Source organism: Schistocerca piceifrons, chromosome 5 (genome assembly GCF_021461385.2).
Source record: "Schistocerca piceifrons isolate TAMUIC-IGC-003096 chromosome 5, iqSchPice1.1, whole genome shotgun sequence".
Lineage (NCBI taxonomy): Eukaryota > Metazoa > Arthropoda > Insecta > Orthoptera > Acrididae > Schistocerca > Schistocerca piceifrons.
In genome coordinates this window covers 414,891,553-414,912,215 of record NC_060142.1, presented here as the reverse complement: position 1 = coordinate 414,912,215, position 20,663 = coordinate 414,891,553, and positions in this window count along the sequence as shown.

Genomic DNA, 20,663 nt, shown 5'->3' with positions numbered 1-20,663 from the left:
TTTTTTTTTTTTTTTTTTTTGAGATCTTTATAAGCTGATTTTCAACTGTGGTAGCTCATGTACATGGTGGCTGGAGTTCACATCTGTACGAAACTGACATTTATTGGACTCAAATGCTTAACAGTTGCAGGGATGCCTTGTATGTTACAGAAGGAGGGCAGAAGTGCAAAACAACAGAAAAAAGAGAATGGGTCAGAAAAATTCATTAAGCGCTACAGAAGGCGAATTTCACACGCTATACAAAGACCTTGAGGAAGAGGAATCATCATTTAATGTTTTGGGAAGTCGAACCATAAGTATTTTTATTTGTTACGTCAAATTGAATCCACAATTACTAAAAGGCACGCAGTGTTATGTCCTGCCATCACACACCACAAAAACTAGGTTTCTTTGAGGTTATGTTTCACTGCCAGTCAAGAGCAAATTTTTGTGCAATAGTTATATTTCTCTCAGTAACTTTCTCTTCAATATTTGTAGATTACCTTTCCAATTTATATTTGGCTTTTAATAGTTCAAATGCCTTTGGTAGTAAAACCACGTAAATATGGACCACTAACACTCGCTAAGATGTTTCACATGCAGTTCAGAGAGCTACAGTATGAGCAAGGCATGTGGGTGCCTCTCATAATTTCGACCCTGCCAGGATATTTTTTTGCCAGGATAATTTGGCCAGGATACATTTTGCCAGAATATTTTGCTGTTAGGGTTTGCTGTTAAGATTTTTTTAAATTATTTTTTTCATGGAATATATTGTGATAGCGGCAATAAGTAAAATTTTTTCTGTTTGCAATTTCTTTCTGGATTGGTGAGGATCTTTTATTTCTTTTATGTAATTAATTGCTATGTGTGCCCAAGGCTGGAAGACCGTTGTATAATTTTTTTGCGTAATGTCCGTAGTAACTAGGTCGCAGTCGAAAAGTGTAGTCACCATGGAGAATAGCGATTCTGGGGTGAACGTAGCAGTGCAGTAGGAAGTAGGTGTCGACCATGGGCTAATGAGTGGGGACGGCAAACACTCGGAAGGGGCTGAATCGTTCAGCGGACCGCGGCTAGGTGATCCTTTATGCGGCGGGCTTTGTTCACAATCGGGGGCTTTTCCCGACGACGCGGGCGAGCCGGGACTAGGTCAGGTATGCAGTGAAAGTGCAGCTACCCTTAGCGAAGCTACGGTTTCTCAGGCGAACGAGGTGAACGCACCTAAAGCAGCAAATGACAGTGTGCTACTGCAGTTTTTATAGAGGATGGATAGAGATAATAAGGAAAGATTGGAAGCAATGGATAGGGAGACTAAGGAAAGATTGAAATCAAATAAGGAAAGATTGGAAGCGATGGATAGAGATAATAAGGAGAGAGATAGGGAGACTAAGGAAAGATTGGAAGCAAATAAGGAAAGATTGGAGGCAATGGATAAGGGAAATAAAGAGGCAATGAGGAAGCTACACACAGTTATCGATGAGCGTCTGCCCGCAGTTAATAATCGGTTACATGAGGAGGAGAAGGATCTGGGTGCGTTGAAGCAAGTATGTGACGCCGTGAAAGAAAAAGGTAATAATATGGAGGTACAAGTATTTGCAATAGAGAGTGATACTACTGAACGTAGGGACGTGTCGCCGGATGAGCGAATCAAAGAGGTAGTGGTCAGAATGAATACGATTAGTGCAGATGTAGAAAAGCTCAGTATAAGAGGCGAGACAGGCTCTGACAGTACGCAGCGAGAGGTTTGTGCCATCCAGGGGGAGATACAATCGCTATTACAGCTTAAAGAGGCGCAATTAGAAATAAGTAGGAAACATAGTGAAGAACTAGCACAGTTGCAATTAGCGTGCAGTAGCGAAGGTGACACACCACCAGGTAGATTGCAGAGGAAGAGTGAGATAAACTCAAAAAGCGAAAATAGGCAGAAGGAAGAAGACGAATTCAGAGAGTCAGAAGAACGGTTGTGTCGGATAAAACAGGTGGCAAACCCAAATGGGTATAGTCCAAGGCTGTCTCAATTTCAAGATTCATTACCTCCTAAAAATGAAGTTTGTGTGTAACCATTTGAGGGACGAGGCTAGAGCGAAAATGCAGGAAGTTATTAAAGACTGTAGTAGCTACAAGATATTTTGTGACAAGTTTTTAAATGAATTCTGGTCGAAAAGTAAGCAGGACCGGGTTAAGCAAAGCATATTGATGATGCCAAATTGTAACGAAGGTGTTATAAGAGATCCAGTGTCGTGCTATCAGGAAATGCTGAGACGAAATAGATATTTGGGTGTGCCATACGAAACTGGGGAGCTCATTAGGATCTGTATAACGAAGTGGCCAGTGAAATTGCTCAGAGATATAGCGATAGCAAGCAGAGGCGTAGACGATTCTGCGTCATTTCAGCACTTGTTACAAGGATTGGGTAATGAGAGCAATTTCGTGAACGGAGACACGACTCATAGGTCAGATAGTGTCGAGGATAGACACTATCAGAATGACAGGAGAGCATGGAATCCAGGCATTTCATTCTTGTCATAATGGATTGAAGGATAGGAGAAACTAATCCAACATATCAGCCCTTAGCATCTTCCCTTAAAACACATGCAGCTGGCACTGAAAATTGTCTATGTAGCAGATATACTCTACTGATATGTAGGAATGCAAATACCATACTTCTGATCAGAGAATAAAACACCAGTAATGGCATCTGTTAGGCTGGGCTCTCAGAGCAAAATTTGCAAATTTTTATTTCGAACAGTAAAGTAAAAGGACTGTTTCCTCAAAGAAACCAGTTGCTAAAACGTTATGTAATAATGCCAATGAGTCCAGTATAATTAGTGCGATTTGACTATTGCAGGTACTTAACACGTAATGTAAAAAGTCAACATTGTGATCGAAGTTTTTAGATTAGCTACCATCTGATCTATAGTATGTCATTGTCGTGGTGACAGTTATAATGAAGTGCTGTGTATGGTTGTTCGGAATCGGATGTTAGGGAAAGAGGTCACTAGCACCTAAGTTTCTAACACTTGGGCTGTCCCATCTCTCCCAGCTTGTATATTCTATGCACACATTTAATTTTCATGTAAACTTAGATTCCTAACTAGCAAATTCTTTAGTGTGTATAGTGGACCATTCAGAGTGAGGCGGATTGTCCATGAAAATTCTGTACTGATTGAGACGATCAAGGGAAAACAATCTCGTGGGCTTCATCACATTTCTAACATCAAATTATGGAAAAGTTAAGGATAGATCGAAAGTAGCCAAGTTATGGTAGATAGTCAGTGTATTTATTTGTGGTGTGTAGCGTTGTGCAGGGTCAAATCGAACATAACAATTTGCAGGCGGGATGTCAGGAAGTATGACGGAATAGACTGGTCGAATGAGTCATGAACAGGAGTCGACAGAGTGGTGTATGTACGTATTTTTTGTCATATGAATAAGGATCAAGCAGAAACGACGTGATGATTAATGAGTGGATAAAGATGGTAGATAGAGAAGCGACGTGATAAATAGTAGTGGATAAAGGTGATATATATAAGGAGAGAAACGACGTGGAGCAGTGTGAATAATAAAGAGAGATTCGACGTGATGAAACAGTGGTAAATAAAGGTGAGTAGAATGGAATAATGTGGAGATGTCTTAGATGTATGTTACAGAGAGGCCGGTGTATGCTGCAATCGAGATAGATGCGAATGGCGAAGGAAGACCAGGAAATGATGGAGTAATGGGCGGACGGAGAGCCGAAATACGAATGAAGAGATGAGGACAACTGCACAACGTGAAAGGACATAAAGGGAGTATGAGATCCAGATGGTGAACGTTGTGGAATACTGACGTAAGATGTAATATAAGTGTAAATCTAATTCTTACCATAACAGTTGCTATGTTAAAAAAATAATTTTTGTTGTTGTTGTTGTTGAAGCCTGGTACCAGTATAACTAATCAAAACGATACCAAGAATGTGTACAGTTATTTTGCAGGAGGAATAATTTGTGTATTTTTTGTTCTTAGATGATATGTCGCAATTCTAAGTGATATTTAGCAGGATGAATAATCGGTGAAGTGAATGCAGAGGTAAGCCGATGGAGAGAGGTGCCAGAGTGAAAGGACGAATTCGGACACTGGAAAGCTATCTCTGAAACAGCTTCATGTGTTATGTGGTTGAGTATAAGGGAGCAAAGGTATGGTATGTTGTCGTGAGTGTGGTGGTGTTAAGGTTAGCTGACTTCTAGACCTATTCTGTTAGTGTATTAATGGATTGAATGAGAAGGAAAATGTGATGTCTGATGAGTGAGAGTCGTAGAGTAGTGTGATCAATGCGCACACTCCTATAAAGGGGATGCTACCGATGGTAACTAAAACATTATTGTGTATTGTTTGATTGGGATGAACCTCGATGTCAGGTCAGCATCTGACATGTGGATGGCACATACGTGTCGTAGAAATGTTGTTATATATAATAAAATGTAAAATGTATAAAGAGATACTAATTTCAGTCTGTCACAAGCACAAAGGTGCATTGTATGTTGTAGATTTAGAGTCACCAGTTTCTAAAATGTTTATTGTGTTAGGATGTTAAAGTAGTTTACTATTTAATAACATGTGGTAGGTAATTGTGAGCTGTGTAGATTATTTCTTATTTTTTTGTTAGAACACTTTCAAGGGGTATTAATTTCAGGCTGTCACAAGCACAAAGGTTCACTGTATATTGTAGTTTTAGAATAAACAGTTTCTAATATTTTCACTGTGATAGGATGTTAGAGTAGTCTACTATTTTATATTGTAATTATGAGTTGGATAGATTGTTTATTATTCCTTTTGTTTTTTTTTTTACACTTTCATGTTTTGTATGAAGGACGACAGGTACAATCAATAGCACAAGTGTGGGCTGTATATAGAAAAGGGATAAATGTTGATGTTGTATGTGTAGAAAACTAGGGGGTATGATTTTATGTTTTTTTTAGAACAAAGATTCTTCTATTACCAATGTATCTAATAGATCATACATGTAATCAATGAGTATTTAAATATATCCTTTTGTCTGTAATGTTGCGAGATGCACGGAAGGGTCTGACTGACTGGGTGTCGTAACGCCCATACCGCTAGCGGGCCGAGCTGACGTCGCCATGGCGACGGGCGACAGAGCCGCGACACTCCCCACTCCACTGCCGGTCGGGATACAATCCACGCACCCGCTACAGCAGGTCAACGGCCTGGGGCGACACGCACGTACCACTGGCCATTCATAAGGTCCACCACCCTTACGACGGGGGAAGTATCCCGCGGAGGCAACAGCGAGTGGTTTCTTCTGCTCAACGGCGGAGCGACGGCAGAATGAACGACGCGCGGCAGAGTCCGGCGGGCATTTGTTACCAGCAACTATTAACTAGTACTGGACTGTGGAGCCGTGAAGCAAGATGACTGCTCGTATGTCTCCATAAGGTGGAAAGTGAAAGACTGGTGTTCCCATGTTGTGAGTGGTGGAAAAGATTTTGTTGTTTTGTTTTGTCTTGACCACTGAACGGTGGGATCCATAAACCTTTGGCAGTGACTGGTTAAGTGTACTTTGTGAATTGCTTGTGGGACGCTTGGTATACTTAAAGAGGACAGTTGTCGTTTGGTGACTAATTATTGTGTGAACGCAAGAAACTAAAGTGGGACATTGACATTTGCGTCTGTAGTAGGAGACATTTCTTTAATTGGTGCGGGAATAAGTGCTGTTTGTTGGAACTTACGACTTTTAATTACACCACGAACTGAAAGGACAGAACCGTGGGTAATAGTAGTTGTAGGGCCATTTCTGGACGACCAGATTCGTGTGGATGGTACGCTGAGAGTGACTACGACATTTGTGTTTAATGTGAGATACAGTTTACTGTTCAGTGCGTGTTCAAAATGCCGATTTGAGTGACTTAAAGACTCTCGTCTGGGTAACCATGGGAGAGCCTTGACACCGAGACAGTGTTTCTAGGGAACCTGTCAGCAACTTTTTTGACCCCAAGAAAATCACAGAATGAAATGATTCTGTGTGACTCGCAAGATAGGGAATAATGTATTTGTACTTGTAATTGTGTAAATTTTTTTTATTATGTGTTTCACTCCTGAAGGGACAGCAAGTGTAATTGTATTTTATTAACATTTGTGTTTAGAATAGTTAGTGTTTTTTTGTTTGTTCTGGGATATCAAGTTCACGTAGCATGTTTATTAGAATATTTGGTACAATGATGCTTCAATTATTAGCCAGTGGCATAATACTAATGTAGCGGCCCTTGTTGCATTGGTCAGTAAGATTGTCACAGGGGACAAGAGTTTGCATTGCACAACAAATATCGGAATTAACTGATGCTTTTTAATGTTGTGGACAGTAATGATCTTGTTGGTGTGTCGACTGAAGCCACTTATTTTCATTATCACAGTGGTGATATATCACATTAAAGTGTAATGAAGGCTAGTCGAAAAGCAAGTTCTTGTCGTCTAAATGTGTAACAATAGAGAAATGAGCAGTAGAGTAAGATACGAGAGCAACTGGTGGATTCAAGCACTTATTGCTAACTATTAATTGTGTGTATTGATATGGAGCCTGACTTCTACGTGTAACTAGTGTATGCAATTTTTTTCTTTTGTTGATTTTGTTTTGTATTTAGACATTGCCGTGTGAAGATTATTACAATGCTATTTATGAATGTCAGATTACTTGTTCTGTATTTGGACGGTGAGCTATTTAAAATTTCATGAGTACAATTAGTATTTTTTATTTGTTTTAGAATTATTGAAGTTTGGATTACTCCTAAAAATAACGGAGATCCCGGTAACTAAGCCAATTTTTATCTCACCACTATCTTTTATTTATATGATGTGATGTTTTATTTGTCATTTGGATTGTTGTAAATATGTATGTGTACGTTACTTCGGATTGTGGAGAGTACAATAATGCAACAACTGTGTCAATTATTTGGTAAAGTAACAGCATTATGTCGTCTATTTGAAGTCACCAGGGGCTAAGGTATCGGCCTGGTTATTTTGATGACTTGCTATGTTTGTTCTAATACAGTTCTTTTAAAAAAATGTTCGGAACTACCCTCGCATTGCAAGGATAGTACCGTGCCATTTTTTTCTGCATGGGTAGCCGGTGGTGAAAGGGTACAGTACCGCCCGACATTGAAAATAGGTACAACATACTTCATTATTTTTGTCAGAACAACACTTTTTTTTGTAAAATAACTCAATTTCAATTAATACAGCGAAGCCGGATACTAGTGTGGGAAAGAATGACAATTTATTTATTTAATTGATCACATGTGCACTCCCACAAAGTAAATCCCTACATCCAGTTTGGTGAGATCTGTGAAATGAATGAATGTATGGTCATCTGCTAACCGCAGTTAGTCAATGTGAATATATGATCATCTTTGAAACGATCCTTTAGCCACCTTTGGTGGGACCAAATAGATGAAATTTACCAGAGCTTTGAGCGCCTGAAATGTAGCTGACCAATAAGGTAGCAAGGTGCTTCCCCCACCTCGACAGAGATGGGAGATGACCTAGAGAACGGCCATGTTTCAGCACTCTGCCGCTGGATCTTGTGCTGTTAAGACCTGTTTTAGTTGTGCTCCGTAATGACGAAAGAGTGGAGACATGGTATGCATGTGGAATATTTAAGAGTAGTTTGAAATAATAATTTCTCTATTTCAGGAACTTTTGTGGGGAGAATTAAATGTCAGGCAGGTAATATTAATGGGATTGTAGTAATCTTCAGAAGTGACCAACGGTCACAATGAAACCACGTGTAGCAATAAGTTGAAATACTTCCGTGTGCTTAAGTTAAGCTGAATTACTAGCGTGTGTACAATAAGTTGAAATACTTAAGAAATAGCATGTGTACCATAATTTGAAATATTTAAGAAATGGCGTGTGCAGGACTTGAAATTAGAGACGAGTACTTCCACGTGGTGAGTACTGTGTGAGTCTCAAACTGTGTATGAGACAAAAGATAAAGAGAAGTACTCGTCCATGGTATCAGTTGAGGACTCGCGTGTGTGATGAATACGTTCTTAATATTACTTTGCGTGATATGATTCCGTGTGACGCTAGATTCGAACTCTGAGAGAGAAGCAAGGTGAGTCAGCCGTCTATCCAGCAACGCCACTTGGCTTGCATTGCACAGGAAGACGTGCATATATCTCCAGAGTTCATAGTAGGAACGTAGAATTACGAAGTGGGGCAGTGTCGTGTGAAACTGGGATAAATATTAATTGAAGTGGGAAAGCTGAAAGTGATAATGTTGTGACCATTCTCTGTGTAGTATTTCATGTTGTAGTGTGGTGTATGTCATGTAATTTGGGTATATGTGGTTTGCATGGGAGAGTAGCGAGGTAGTTTCAAAAGATTGGTGGGTTATGCTTGTTCCTTCGATACCGCTCGGTCTGGAGGAAAGTTTAGTGATGATGATTGTGAGAGTCGAAGTGTGAGGTATAATAAAAGATCCACCATCCTATCCAGAAAGTGCACTGTAGCGTTAAAATAATTACGAGACCATAATATAGAGATTCACCATTGTAAAGCCATGCCCACTGGGCGGAATTTCTCATTTGTTATTGTTGTGTGTTATAGAATTTGTGTGTTTAGGTTACATAATTTATCGGAATAAATAAGATAGTGAAAAGGAAAAGATTGGTGGACTTTTCCTTCGAATTGTATGTTGTCATAGTGTCCCAAATTTATAATGTGTGCGCCATTCATATTCAGTGCGGTGGCCACATGCTGACAAAAGCCGTTGAATAAAAGACAAAAAGAAAATGTGGCATTGCCAGTGCGTAGTGTACAGTCAGAGTTCTGTAAATTACTGATAGTCAGATGCGTGTTTCCGTTGCGTATTAATCATATAGGAGGATAACTTGTAACTTAAGTGTGAGTACTAGAGTTCATGTTACTCGATAAATAAGAATGAATCCACTCGCTTGGCAGACCACTCATCTTGCAGGCCTGACTGCTTGATGCCACAGTATGAGCAGGGCATGTGGGTGCCTCTCAAATGAATTCAGCATCATAATCCACAATAGACAATAGGACCAGAAAAAAGTTTTTTTGTAAATAAATGACACCTATTATCAGAAAATGTCTTCCGTAGCTCAAGAAAAAATTGCACTATACAGTTTTGAATAAATGCACATTTCAGTGGTAAATCGAAAAGAGTTTCACAAGAAACACATTAACTGTTTTTCAGGAATAAACTGAATTGAATACTGTAGAAACGATCTGTATAGTTGTAATGTACATAACAAATATAGTACAAATTTTAAAAAAAATGCATTTATCAGAGTTAGTAGCAGAAAATACTCCTTAGCTATAGAGCTCAAGAGAGCGTGTGATACACGGCCATGAATTTATGTATTTTTCTGGAGTAAATTGAAAAATTAGTGACAAGAAGCAATTTATTTGTCGCAAAAAATGAATTGAGTGCCTTACATAAAACTCTACAGCTATAGTACAGAGTAATATACGGGGTGATTCAAAAAGAATACCACAACTTTAGGAATTTAAAACTCTGCAACGACAAAAGGCAGAGCTAAGCACTATCTGTCGGCGAATTAAGGGAGCTATAAAGTTTCATTTAGTTGTACATTTGTTCACTTGAGGCGCTGTTGACTAGGCGTCAGCGTCAGTTGATGCTAAGATGGCGACTGCTCAACAGAAAGCTTTTTGTGTTATTGGGTATGGCAGAAGTGAATCGACGACAGTTGTTCAGCGTGCATTTCGAACGAAGTATGGTGTTAAACCTCCTGATAGGTGGTGTATTAAACGTTGGTATAAACAGTTTACAGAGAATGGGTGTTTGTGCAAAGGGAAAAGTTCTGGACGGCCCAGAACGAGTGGTGAAAATGTAGCACGCATCCAGCAAGCATTTGTTCGCAGCCCAGGAAAATCGACTCGCAGAGCTAGCAGAGAGCTGCAAATTCCACAATCAACTGTATGGAGAGTCCTACGAAAAAGGTTAGTTATGAAACCTGAACGTCAACTACCCGAGGCGATGGATCGGCCGCCAGGCAGCCCGTGATAGAGCACTTCATCACTGGCCTCCAAGAAGCCCTGATCTTACCCCCTGTGATTTTTTCTTATGGGGGTATGTTAAGGATATGGTGTTTCGGCCACCTCTCCCAGCCACCATTGATGATTTGAAACGAGAAGTAACAGCAGCTATCCAAACTGTTACGCCTGATATGCTACAGAGAGTGTGGAACGAGTTGGAGTATCGGGTTGATATTGCTCGAGTGTCTGGAGGGGGCCATATTGAACATCTCTGAACTTGTTTTTGAGTGAAAAAAAAACCTTTTTAAATACTCTTTGTAATGATGTATAACAGAAGGTTATATTATGTTTCTTTCATTAAATACACATTTTTAAAGTTGTGGTATTCTTTTTGAATCACCCTGTATGTAGAATGAACTAAAAAATCTTTTATCTTAAAGAAATCAAATACATTATCGGAAGATACACTTTAGCTGTAACTCAAGAGGCGATTGCAATACACAATTACGAATATGTGTACATATCAGCAGTAAATTCAATCAGTTGTGCCAAAAAGAACTTTTAACTACTTGGCAGAAAGAAATTGAATTGACCTTTAAAAAAAGCAACTGTAGTGGTCAACACAACACAGTATTAACCAAAGAAAACATATTTATGGTAAATAAATTATGAAACTATCAATAAATGAACTTTGCTCAAGAGGAGATTATGATACACACTTTCGAATACATGTACTTCTCAGTAATAAATTTAAAAGAGTTTGACAAGACACCTTCAACTATTTCAAAAAGACACCAAATCGGGAATCATGAAGATAGCTCAATGGTTGTAATGTACACAACATACAATATGAACTAAAACCACAAATAAATCGAAGCTGGTAGCGCAAAATATGCAAAAGTGGAGACTGAAATGTACGATTCTGAATGTACATGCTTACCAGTGGTAAACAGAAATGATTGCCACAAGAAGAACTGAAAATATATTGGAAAGAAAACATATAAAATATTGTAATACAGCTCCACACTTGTAGTGTAAATCATAATACACAGTACAAACTAACATATATAAGGAAAATAAATCAATGCTAGATCAAAAATAAATTTTAGCCATGTAGCCCAAGTGGAGACTATGATACACAGTTAAAAAAATACTTATGTGTTAGTAGAACACCAAAACAGTTGTCACACAAGAACTTAAACTATTTATTGGAATGAGAATGACTAAAATATCATAAGAAAACACTTCAGCTGTAGTGGGGCCATGGCAAACAGTACAGATTAAAAAAATATATCATAAAGAAAAAGACTGATAAACCGACTAAATATTACAATTCCCTCCAAAACTGAATAGACAAAATTTTGTTGACCATACACAACAAAGATTAAAAGTGTAATATCTCTCTTTACCAATGAAATATCATAATGCATAGTGCTATACAGAACTGCAAATCAAAATGCGCCCCAAGAAGTGATGTCACAGCAGTCACTGGTCAAAGCTGATGCTTAGTAACACAAATTCTTCTTGATTCATTTTTGAAGAAACAACACACAGGTGAGCTGACACACAATAACATTAGCTGTGACTATCGATTAAAATGTTTCAAAGTCAAGCAAAGCCATGAGAAATGACACTAAGTGTTTAAGATCTCTAGGTAAATGAACTAGTAAGCGAGACAACATGTAATAAGTAGACAGGCTTCTGTAGTCGTTCAGAATTATCAAGAGCAACACCATCATCCCATTAGAACTGTTATAAATTGGTCATAAGATCTACTTTTTCTCGTAGTGGCTATTTAGTTTTATGGAATGACTTGGCCTTATGAGCAACAGTATTTTTAATGATTATATATTATGCCAAGATAGATATTTAAACTGCAACCAAATTATTAAGTGTAATGAAGAAAGTGCTGAAAAAGTTTTTCTATTTAGATCACTGGATAAAAAGTAATGAAGAACGAACATATAACAAAACGTCTGGTTGTTCCCCATTTGTCATTTACAATAAACCTTCCTCTAATTTCTTTAACAGTTTTCTAAATAACTGCGGTTAAAATTGGAGACTTTGACCTTGATGTTTGCAACTCACTTGAAAAACACAGACATTTCAACAAATCCATGCCATACATTTTGTCTACAACTTGCGCTATAGTCACAAGAAAGTTTCCAGCGATCCAGGCACATATTTGCTTTAGTATAATTCCAGTCTTGCATCAAAATGTTGATTTGTAATTAGGTTATTAAAACTGGCCAGTAATGACTATCTTCAGTCCTAGAAAATATAAGCAATAAAGTGGCATAATTTACAAAGCGCTCCTAACTATACAAATTTAAAACAGAAAGCAATTATAAAACAACTGTATTACATATCCATACCTGAGGAAAAACATGTAGCATTACACATTTTACACATGATGGTGCAATCAAAATCGTTAGCCATTTTGGCTGTATCAAAAAAATAAATTAATGGTATATAAAGAGCACTGTCGAAGCATATGTACTGCACACAAAGAGAAAGACAGTTATACTACTGTACAATGGCAGTAAATGAGCCTCCATCGACGCCCACAAAATGTCACCACTGCACATTAGTTTACATGATTCCAAAGAAGTTCATTCCTGATATTCAACTATGTAGAAACTTAGTTCACATTTTATAAATGGAAAAATTTGTTTCATTTATGAGCCTAACATTTGAAATGTCATGAACAGTTAAATTGTTCTGTGGTTTGGTATTCCTGATGTGGGATGTATGTTATTATATGTTTCCAGACTGTATAATTTTACAATGCCTATTTTAACATATTGATACTTTGTAATTATGGTAGTTGTAGCAATGTGGCATCCAATGACATTTTTATTCCATTTTACTGTTGTGCCTGTCATTTATTGGGAACTCCCACTTGGTGGGCATGTTGTGTAAGTGTGTTTTCCATATTTGATAATGTGAGCTGTAATTATTGCTGTAATTAAATTGTTTCAATAATCTAACATAGGTGTTTGTTTTAATAAAGCCTCCTTTCCCATGAAATTTATTACATGAGATATAAGTAAAATCATTTCTGTTTCATCTTATACATTTTCTTTTATAAAATGTGAACTAAATTTTTATATACGTGATTGTAAGGAAATCACTTTTTGAAATCATGTAAGCTGACATACACTGGCAACATCTAGAACACTTGGATGGAGACACATTTCTTGCTACTGTCTGGCAGTATAAGTCTCTCTTCATGTGTAATATGTACACTTCAATGGTGTTATTTATATAAAATAATTTTATTTTTTTGACGAAGCCAAAATGTCTAATGATTTTGTCTCCACCCTCACATGTAATGGCGCAATATGTGTAATGCAGCAGGTATGGATATATTATATATTTGTTTCATAATTGTCTTCTACTTTACATTTGTATAGTTAGGAGTGTTTTTCAAATTAAGGCACCTCTATGTGCTTATATTTTCTTGGACTTTCGTAAGAATAATACACAGAACATTATATTTGGTGTGTCACCTAGTAATGGATGAATAAGAATATAAAAACAGTTTGCTAAGCAATGAGGATTTAGTTATTTAGATATTACCTGTGTGTGGAATGCAAGTGAGGTTGACATAAAAAAATTCAAAAATAACCTTCAACAAATTCGTTGGAAGGTATTTACTTTGAATTCCAGAATAACATTCCTCCCTGCAGTGGAGCATGTACTGATTTGAAACTTACTGGCAGGTTAAAGCTACCTGAGGCTATGTCTCTACAATATTCTTTCTTCCAGGAGCCTAGTCTTACATGGTATGAAGAAGAGCTGTGAAATTTGTAAAGTAGGAAAGAGGTACTGATAGAGGTAGAGCTGTGAGGATGGGTCATGAGTTTGTGCTGGATAGTTCAGTCAGTAGAGTATTTTCCTGTAAAATGCAAACGATTCCAGATATGAGTTGCAGTCTGCACATAATTTTAATCTGTCAGGAAGTTTGGTGCTTGGAATTTACTGCTGTAACAGTTCTGTTACTAAATGTAACTGGGTTCTCTCTTTTGATGCTAGTCAATTGTCAGGATGAGCATTACTGGAAAAGGCATTTGATTCTAAGGCACTTTGTCAGGGTGAAAATACTAAATAAATTAACTTTTCTCTCTTAACAACATGTGGGCAGGGTGGGTTCTTCCTTGGCTCAGGTATGAGGTAGAATGAAACAGCACTTTTACATCAGAGAACTTTTATTGAAAGTTTTGTACAACTGTTTGTGACTGGATGTTCTGGCTCGGAGAGCGGCAGCTGTGTCGTTTGCGAAGCCTTCTGCTGCGGCAGCGGCGGCGGCGGCGGCGTCTGATTACGCGTAGCGGTGTATACGAAGTCGTGCATCGGATGGTGATACCTTGGATGTGGCGTCCCAGTGTTTCTCTTCTCTAAGCGGCCGCGTGTGTTGTGTGTCGACCAGCGGAGCGGCGCAGCGGGGGAAGGCCAGTGTCCCGGACTCGAACAACGGACTCCCGCTTGCCAGTCTTCGGCTGTCAGATCTTCATCCCAGCTCACAGGTGACTGCTGATGTGAGGGCATCTCCTTCCCGTCCTCACGAGTCACCCGGGTACATAAAAATCAGACTTCAAATACCTTTTAACTTCTGTCTTCTGGCGCCGAGGCTGCTGCTTGCTATTCCATTACAGCGGCGGACTTGGTGCGTCTGTGCATGATGTAGTCTCTTCTTGCATGGCGGTCTTCAGCACCGAAACTGACTAAAAATTACTGCTACGCTTCTTCACTTCTTCGTCTTCTTCGTCTCTCGTCTCTCGGGCCCACTGCGTCTCGCGTATTTATTCACTTCAGTTTACTGGAGGTGAACGACTTCACGGTCATTGCCTCTTCTGTCACGTTGAGAAGCTTCTCGAAGAATCTTCTTAACGTCGGTCATTCGCTCTTGGAATGTAGGCGAGGGCCTTTGCTCACATGCGACAACTGAGAAACACGTGAGCCGGTCGGGCGATGCCCTGACGGCTGAATCGACGGCGCCCGCTTATGTGGAACTTGCTGTCTTCACGGTCATTGTCTCTTCTGTTCTGCTGTTCTGCCCGCTGTTTGGCAGTATGTAACTCTCTAAACTAAACCAAGTGTTTCATTTATATTCTAATTTCTACTTCAGTTTGATTTCACTAATTTATTTACTTAAGTACCACTCAACATTCCTCCACCCTTCGGAGAAATTCGCCCTCGCATTTACCACTCAACATTCCTCCACTCTTCACACGGCAAAAGCACTAACACAAGCAATGAAAACTCTCGACTTAGAAGATTACACACGTTTCACATTAAGTATGTTGAAAATACTTTATCACTTTACAAAAGCACTGTACGCTCATGAATCACATAGTTCACACATAAATGGTTATAATAAGTGTAACAAATCTTGACGACAATGAATAAACAAAAAATAGGTTTTTCACTTAGAAAATTACATAGCAACACCTGTTTAATCTACCCTATATTAATGCAAGAATATCTATTCTACAGTATTGTTTATTTTAACATGAGACTGTTTAGTAAAGACTGAAGTACAATAAACAAAATTAATACACTACTGCTCAAAAGTAACCACTGAAGCACACCAGTTAAGAGTGTGGTATCCAGTTAACAGTGATTTGATGATGTGGTATATGATTATTCGACTTATTTTTTCGTCTTAAATAAAACAAAACTGTACAAAGCAGAAACACCAACACAAAGGTTCCAGATATACCCGTTCCTAGCATTATAATTTTAGTTTTGTGTTCACTTTTTAATTTTAAGACATGTTGCATCATAACATTGGCATCAATTTTGGCTTGCTGTGAGTTTATGAACGTATCTAATGACTTCAGAAGGGAACTGTCAAGGGAATCATTGAGGTAGGATAGGTTTTGTGTCGGAAATGCTTGCATGGCGTTTTCTGGCCAATTAATTACAGGGAAGGATGAATTAACATTAGTTTTACCAGTGATTGTTGCTACAAGATCTAGCTACAAGATTGTTAACTACAAGATCTACATGTTTCTACATTCAACTTTTTTTTATATAAACCACTATCATTTATTAATTATTTACATTTGGATACTATCCACAGTCTACTAAGATTCCACTAGGACATTCGCACCCTTGGTCGAAGATTGTATGGTGCCATGTCTGTATGTTGTGCTGGCGTGGCCACTCTTTTTCCTTTTCGGGTACTACCTCCACCCTTCGGAAAAGCAGACACTATTGTTGAAGGAATTACATCTGGAGCGCCCTTAAAAGGTTTTAAACGACTTGCATGGACAATGGTAGTTCGGGTGGGCAGTTGCAGCTTAACGTTGACTGGTGATGTGATCTCAATAATTTGATAAGGACCTCTGAAGTTTGTTACAAATTTCTTCGTTTTTCCTTTCGCAATGTATGGGGCTGACAGCATCACCCACTGACCGATTTTGTAATTTGGATAATTAGCTTGGGCATTACCTAATCTTTACTGTCGTTCCAAAGCCTTTGTATTAGATTTTTGAACCTTTTTCCATACATCCTTCATCATTCGACTGAAATCTTTTACCGTTTCTCCGATTTTTCCGTTTTTCTGCCTGATTACATCAAAAGGGGACGGCATTTTTCTCCCATAGACCACTTCATAAGGTGACATGCCAGTTGCTTCATGCGTTTTGGCGTTGTGTACCGACACGATTATTGGTAAATACGTATCCCAATTAGAATGTTCTTCGTTAAAATAATAACTAAGCATCTTGCCAATTGTCCGATGAACTCTTTCTGTGCGTCCGTTGCACTGAGGGTGTAACAGAGTTGTGCGTAATTTACGTATTTTTAGTAAGTGGCATAGCTGTTTCATTAATTCAGACATAAAATCAGATCCCTGATCTGTGATAATAGCTTCAGGTACGCCAAATTTAAGTATCCAGTTGGTAACTAAAGCTTGGGCAACTGTATTTGCTTGCTGATCTGGGAGACTCACCATAGCTAGGTAGCGTGAAAAGTGATCTATAATTGTAAGAACATACTTATTACCAGCAGGTGTTTTATGATATGGCCCGTAGAGATCCAGTCCACAGATTTGAAATGGACATGAAGCCTCGGGGAACCAATGTAAAGGTATTTTTAAACGAGAAAGTTCAGCTCGTTGTGCGCACGCAATGCAATTGCGAACGTACTGCGCCACATCCTGCTTTCTGGTTTGCCACCAAAATCGCTCTGCTACGTGTCTTTCGGTTGTCCGCTGTCCACCGTGTCCTGCAAGGATATGATCGTGGGCCTCTGCCATTATTTTTTGTGTAAGGTGTTGGGGAACAACAATTCGTGGTCCAAGTTTTGTTTCACGGCATAACACACCATCTTCAAAGCAAAATTGTTTTTGAGTTGCGTATTTTTTGCATTCTGTATCCTCATCTTGTGCCTTTCTCCAGTCCTAAGTATTTCGGCCAGTTGCTTCCAAAAGTGCTATTTTCCGACTTAGGCAATCTGCATTCGTGTGTTTTTTGCCTGGTTTATGGATAACTTCGAAATCCATTTCGGAAAGACATAGGGCCCAACGGGTGAGACGACTAGATGGATCCTTTAACCCAAGCAACCGTTTTAAAGCTGCGTGGTCTGTAATAACCTTGAATTTCCTACCATACAAGTAGCATTTAAAGTATTTGATGCCATAAATAACACTTAACAATTCTTTCTCCGCTGTGGAATAATTTCTTTCTGCCGTTGTTAGTTGTCTCGAAGTGTAGGCTATGGGGTCTTCCGCGCCATTAATATTCTGACTCAAAACAACTCCTACTAAATGACCACTTGCGTCACAGGATAAAATAAATTCTTTATTATAATCTGCGTAGGCTAATACTGGACTGTGTGTTAACTTATCTTTAAGGGTTTGAAATGCTGATTCACAATCTTCAGACCAATGAAATTTTGCACCCTTTTTCAATAATTGGGTTAAGGGTCGGGCAATTTCAGCAAAATTTTGAACATATTTTCGGTAATACGGTGCGAGACCAATGAAACTTTGTACTTCCTTAACGCGTTGTGGTGTTGGGAAGTCCTTAACTGCCGAAATTAATCGAGGATCTGTTTTAATTCCTTTTTCACTAATGACATGCCCTAGGTATGTAACCTCTGTCAATGCAAAACTACATTTTTCCATATTTAATGTTAATTTAGCTTTTCTAAGTCTCTGCAAAACATTACGCAAACGTACAGCATGTTCATTAATGTCTTTGGAGAATACAATAATATCGCCTAGATATACACAACATTGCTGAGTTTTGAGTCCTCGCAATACTCCATCGAGTAGTCTTTGAAAAGTTGCTGGTGCATTTTTCAAACCGAAAGGCATTCTTTTAAATTGACAGTGGCCTCCAGGGGTAGAAAATGCTGTTTTACGCCTATCTTCAGGTGCAACTTCTAATTGATGATATCCGCTACGTAAATCGATTGTTGAAAAATTTTTACTGCTACCCAAACTGTCAATGATATCTGTAATGTTTGGAAGAGGATAGACATCTGAGATAGTTTGTTTGTTAAGGTGTCTGTAGTCACAACAGAATCTATATCTTTTCGTACCGTCGGGAGACTTCTTTGGAATAATTACAATATTTGAATTATAAGGCGAATCAGAATATTCTATAATCCCATCTTTTAGATGCTGTACTAAAAATTCATCCAGTACTGGCTGTAAGTGATGCGGAACTCTATAAGGCTTCCTGTAAACTGGGGGGCTATTTCCTGTTGGGATCCTATGCTGTGTGATATCTGTTGCTGGCAGTGGACCTTCTGCATTAAATAAATCTTGGAACTCAACTAAAACTTCTTCTATCGTGTCTCTGTCATTTCCTTTCAAATGCTCAATCTTCTGGCGTAATGCGGTTTTATAGGCGTCTGGTTTCTGACCATTATCAATATCTGACCAAATGAAATCTTCTTCTTCAAAAGTACTGACTGTAGCTATTAATATTCCCTTATGCAATTCTTTGTCCTCCACTCCGAAATTGTCAATATGTACCGGTACTTTTCTTTCTCCCTCAACATCTTGAACCCGTACAACACTTCTACGTACGAAACAATGTGATACATCTAATTCCTCATTTTCCTTTAGTGGCTCTATTAGACATACTGTATCTGTAGGTACCTCGGGGTCAACGGTCATCCAGAAAAGTTTTCCTGAGCCAGATGGTATCCGATTCCGCGAATCAACCTTCAAGGACGTTGCACGCAGTGTAGTCGATTTCGCCTTCCGGTTAGGGAAATCTTGCGGCAGTGGGCCCTTTGCAGCGGTGTCACCTAGCTGAAACACTATTCCGCTAAGTTCTACAGTTTGCTGTCTGACGTCGATTTTAGCGTGATGTTTATTCAGGAAATCCAACCCTAGGATCGCGTCGTACCCGACAGTTACCTTTGTTACCACTTCTACATCTTCTTGAAATTGTACACCGTGAATGTAGAAAATCAGTGATGTACATCCTAATGACTTCACTGTACCTCCTCCTATTCCACTCAATCTATACCTTGGAGGGTCATATTTCTTTTCTCCAATGTATGCGTTACTTACTATTGATATGTTTGCGCCTGTATCCACCAGTATCCTTGCCTCTTTATCCTGTATGGTAGCAGATAACCAGCATTCCGCCTTCACATTCGCCTTAATGGCATGAAATTTTATTGGGAACGCCTGGCGGCGGCTCCGACATTCCCGTTTGAGTTTAACTGATTTCTATTTCCAAAAACTTTCTTAGACCTGCCTTCCTTGAATGTGTGACCTATTCTTTGACAATTAGTGCATTGAGGTTGTCTGCAGTTTTTTGCTATATGTCCCTGTCGATCGCACCTAAAACATCGTACTCCTGCTGAAAATACATTTCGCTTCTCCTTGTATCTGGTGGCAATGTCAATTTCTTCAAAAGCTGTCGCCACAGATACAGCTTCCGCAAAATTTTTAGGAAACTCTGCCCTGACACGACGGGACGTTTCAGGAGGTAACCCACGTGAAAACGTACCCAGAGCTCTATTTTCTGCCTCTTGTAAAATAACTTTATTTACTTCATCACTAGTTGTCAACTGATAGGTGTTAATATTAACTTTTCTGATCCTATCTACAAAGCTTTCTAACGACTCGTTTTGCCTCTGAGTGATAGTGTTTAATTTTTCCCTATAAAATCTACAGCTGTTTTGTTTTTGAAAACGTTTAAGCAATCCTTTTTTCAGTTCCTCAAATGTTGGAGCATTTCGTAATTCTTCATGGTATAATACGTGTGCTTTAGCCTCTCCTAGCAATCTTAACTTTGTCATTTGTAAGAGTTGTTCATCTGACCATGATCCTAACTTTGCAGCTGCTACTAAATCATCAAAAAAGGCTGTTATGTCTTCGCCAGGTTTACCTGAAAAAGGAGTTACTAAGGCTGCTGCTGAGGAATCTAGGGTGGGAGGGATTGAACTGGTTTGCCTAACCTCACTCAACTGTTTAAATAATGCGTTATTGTCACTTTTAAGCTGTGCTATTTGATTAACTAAGCTATGAATAGCTTCATCAGTAGAAACCGCTTGTCGTGCTGACTCTGACTTTGTACGATTTCATGTCATCATTTTACAAACTATTAGTTACACAATCTTACTACACTGAATGAAAAAGATGTTTAAATATTTTCGACAAACTCTTAAAGTTATGAGAGAGAATACAC